Source organism: Gossypium hirsutum, chromosome D03 (assembly GCF_007990345.1).
Source record: "Gossypium hirsutum isolate 1008001.06 chromosome D03, Gossypium_hirsutum_v2.1, whole genome shotgun sequence".
In the NCBI taxonomy this organism is placed as follows: Eukaryota; Viridiplantae; Streptophyta; class Magnoliopsida; order Malvales; family Malvaceae; genus Gossypium; species Gossypium hirsutum.
This window is the reverse complement of record NC_053439.1, coordinates 9,907,041-9,910,851: the sequence shown is the minus strand read 5'-3', so window position 1 is coordinate 9,910,851 and position 3,811 is coordinate 9,907,041. Positions and strand designations below refer to the sequence as shown.

Here is a 3,811-nt window from a genome sequence, read left to right as displayed (position 1 = left end):
TCGAGACATGGGTAAATGATATCCTCTCATTGGCATTACATGGTTGATGAAAAGTAAACATGGTCACAGGTCATTTGTCTTTGTGACGAATGACTTGATTATTATTTGATAATAATTGACTTTTATGAAGAAAGATGTAATGGTTACCATGAGATAAAATAGGATCATATTGGGAGAGCGGATGTTATCCCAAAGAGATTAAGGATATCTTATGAAGGTAACATACTTGAAACAAGGTCATTGGACGAGCACTGATCGAGTTGCTTTCATAATGGTATGTCGTTGGGAAGAACTCAATCACGATAATATAATGGAATGATTTCATGACTAAATGAGTTTATAATTAATAGGTAAAAAGATGAACATCAATTACATATGTCCAATCGGTCCTTATGCTAGCTTGTTAAAATCATAAATGAATTGCATTTTGAATTAAATGAACAGAAATGAATAGAAATGGTGAAAATGGAGAAATGAGAAACATTTGGAAATGATTATGGTTTTCTCCAAAATGAAAATGAAAATGACTTGGAAATAAATTTATGTTTTTCGACTTAAATGAAGTTTGAAAATGGAAATAAATCATTTGGTCATATGTAAACGGAAAAATATATAGGATTTTTCCTATATAATTCATCACCTTTTTACTTAAAATTGTTGTTAAAACCAAGTAATTGTTTAATAAATTAATGAAATATGTGAAAATATGAAATTAGGACATAGAAATTATTAAAATGTGATCTTATGTTTTATTATATAGTTTTCATACATAAAATGGCTTATTTTATATTAATTTAAGCATATTATATTTTTAAGCTATGAAGTGGGCCATGCATGATTAAATTAAATAATAAAATATAATGTTATATTTTAATAATTTATTTTAAATATTTCATTAATAAAAATTGGATTTAATTAATTAAATAAATTGATTAATTAAAGTTGTTAAATTAATTTATTGGTCCTCTAAACTATTTGCTATCTTTGACAGGTCTAAGGATTTTCTTCTAATTGCAAAACTGTCCAAGTGGAAAGTCAACCCAATTTTCGGCTGCACATGGCTGATTATAAACCAATTTTGGTTTAATTATACAAGGTCCTCGAAGAGTTGAAGAAATTAGAGATTTACCTGAAGATTTGCACTTGACCGAGTCGCAGTCCTGAATTGTTGTGGCATCCAAACTAACAAAAAATCAAGGAAAAATCTGCTTGATTTGCTTGATTTATGGCCGGCTAACCATGGGAGATTTTTCAAAGGATGAACACCCCTATTTTTAGTAAACTATCCCCCTTTCCTCACCTATAAATAAGACCCTCTCATTCATTCATCCATCATCCCTCACTTCTCATCATTCTCTCCTCTTTTAATTCTCTCAACTCTCTTAGCTCTCACACCTATCACCATCCTTGCATAAAGGATTTCAGCAAATTAGCCTCTTAAAGAGCGTTTGGTCGGCCACCTTGAAGAGCCATCAGCAAAGGAGCAAAGCAAAGGAGCGAAGGAGCCTCGTCAGTCAGAGTCTTAGGTGACAGCCACTCTGAATTGGGTTTAATCTTTCTCTTCTTTAATTTAATTTAAAGATGTTTGCTATGAGTTCTTTGTTCTTGTTTACAACAATGATAACTTAATGTTATTTAAGCTAGGATGATTATTTTAATGAAATAATATTTATTTGATTCATGCTTATAATGTTTGTGCCTCAATCGATCATGTTTTCAATTAAAATCAAGTCTGTATTTCGTTCATACGTGATTGAAATGCACCTGAATTAGCTGAGCGATCCTAACCAGACGATGACTAATGGGCGCATAATTGAAATGTGCATGCTCAATTTAGATCCTAACCCGATTAAATTGTAGGTTGCATAACAACCATAACCAGGCTCTGTTATCTGCATAGTTTTTAGATTTGTGTGATTAAATTGTTTCAAACCTAACACGTCCCTGTTACCTCACACGAATGATAAGAAACCCTTAGTAAATAAGGATCAGTAAAATGCATATTTACTAAGTAAAGGATTCCGAAAGGATCTAATTTGGTTTCCAAACTCATGAAAGATCGAGTTGCCATAGAATGTTTTTCCGAATATTATTAAGCATGATGATAATAAATTAAGTTTAATTAAAGTAATTGTCCTAGTTTATTTATGTTATAATTTTTGAAAATTGTGTTTAATTTTGCTAAAATCTACTTCATTCATATAGTCTGCATACTTAGGAAAACTTGCATTAGGGATCATTGCATTTAATTTAATTTAGACACCACTTCTCAACTATATTGTGTTTTTATTTTTTTTTCAAATTGTTAATATAATTTTACAAGTTAGGTGGCTTAGCACAAGCATAATCCCTCTAGAGACGATAACTTGATACTTACTTATTACTTGATAATGACTGTGTACACTTGCACAAACTCAAGCGTTACAAGTTTTTAGCTTCGTTGCCGGAGATTGTCAACTATTGCCATAGTCATTTTTTTGTGAAATTATTTATTTCAATTTGATTTATTTCTAACATTACTAACTTATTCTTTTTAATTTTTGTGATTTTCTTCTCAAGTGTTTATGAGCAAAGATCGAGTTATCGATTTACTCCCTGTAGACCCTGAAATTGAGCAAACTTTCAGACAAAGAAGACGTGAACGAACAACTCAAAGACAAGTCGAGATGGATCTTGGAAATCAGAATCAAGACCAAGGTAATGAAGCCGATTATGTAAGAAATCCTATCCTCATTGCCGATGATAGGGATCGATGCATAAGACAATATGCTGTGCCACTTTTTAGCGAGTTAAACCCAGGAATTAGAAGGCTAGATATTGAGGCAACCCAGTTTTAATTGAAACCAGTGATGTTTCAAATGCTACAAACGGTGGGCCAATTTAGTGATATGCCCACGGAAGATCCACATCTCCACCTTCGATTGTTTATAGAGGTGAGCGATTCATTTAAGATAGCCAGTGTGACTGAAGACGCACTGAGGTTGAAGTTGTTTCCGTACTCATTGCGAGATCGAGCACAAGCATGGCTCAATTCATTGCCACCAAGTTCCATATCTACATGGCAAGAATTAGCAGAGAGATTTTTGGTTAAGTATTTTCCACCTAGCAAAAATGCTAAGTTGAGGAACGAGATCACAACTTTCCAGCAACTAGGTAAAAAGTCTTTATATGAGGCTTGGGAGCGATTCAAGGAGTTACTTCGTAAGTATCCTCATCATTGGATACTCATTGTATCCAATTGGAGACATTTTATAATGGTCTCAATGCATATACAAGATTGATGGTAGATGCTTCCGCGAATGGTGCAATTTTGTCTAAGTCTTATAATGAGGCTTATGAGATCATCGAGAGGATCGTGAGTAATAAGTATCAATGGCTAACAAATCGAACAACTTCAGGAAGACGAGTAGTCGGAGTTCATGAAGTTGACTCTCTCACTTCGTTATCAACTCAGGTATCGTCTATTTCCTCTATGTTAAAACAGTTAACCGCTAATAGTACTAATAATTTTACAGCTCAGCCACCAAGTCCGTTTGAAGTAGTTTCATGTGTGTATTGTGGGGAAGGTCATTCTTTTGAGAATTGTCCATCAAATCCCGAGCTGATCATATATTCATGTCAGGTTACCTGTCCAAGCTAAACCTTTGTATTGGCACATTAAATAGCTTGGCCAAATCTTTATATACATGTAAGGTTACCAATCCAAGCTAAACCTTTATATTGGCACATTAAATAGCTTGACCAAATCTTTATATACATGTAAGGTTACCAATCCAACCTAAACCTTTAAAACGACAATAGATTACCAGTC

The 3,811-nt window shown here is 33.2% G+C and overlaps 1 non-coding gene across 1 annotated transcript; it reads right to left on the bottom strand.

The window, feature by feature from the left end:
- Positions 1-3,116: 3,116 nt before the first annotated feature.
- On the bottom strand, positions 3,117-3,223 carry LOC121215724 (small nucleolar RNA R71). Its single transcript, XR_005911700.1, has one exon. It is a non-coding gene; the product is annotated as a small nucleolar RNA R71 (small nucleolar RNA).
- Positions 3,224-3,811: the final 588 nt, after the last annotated feature.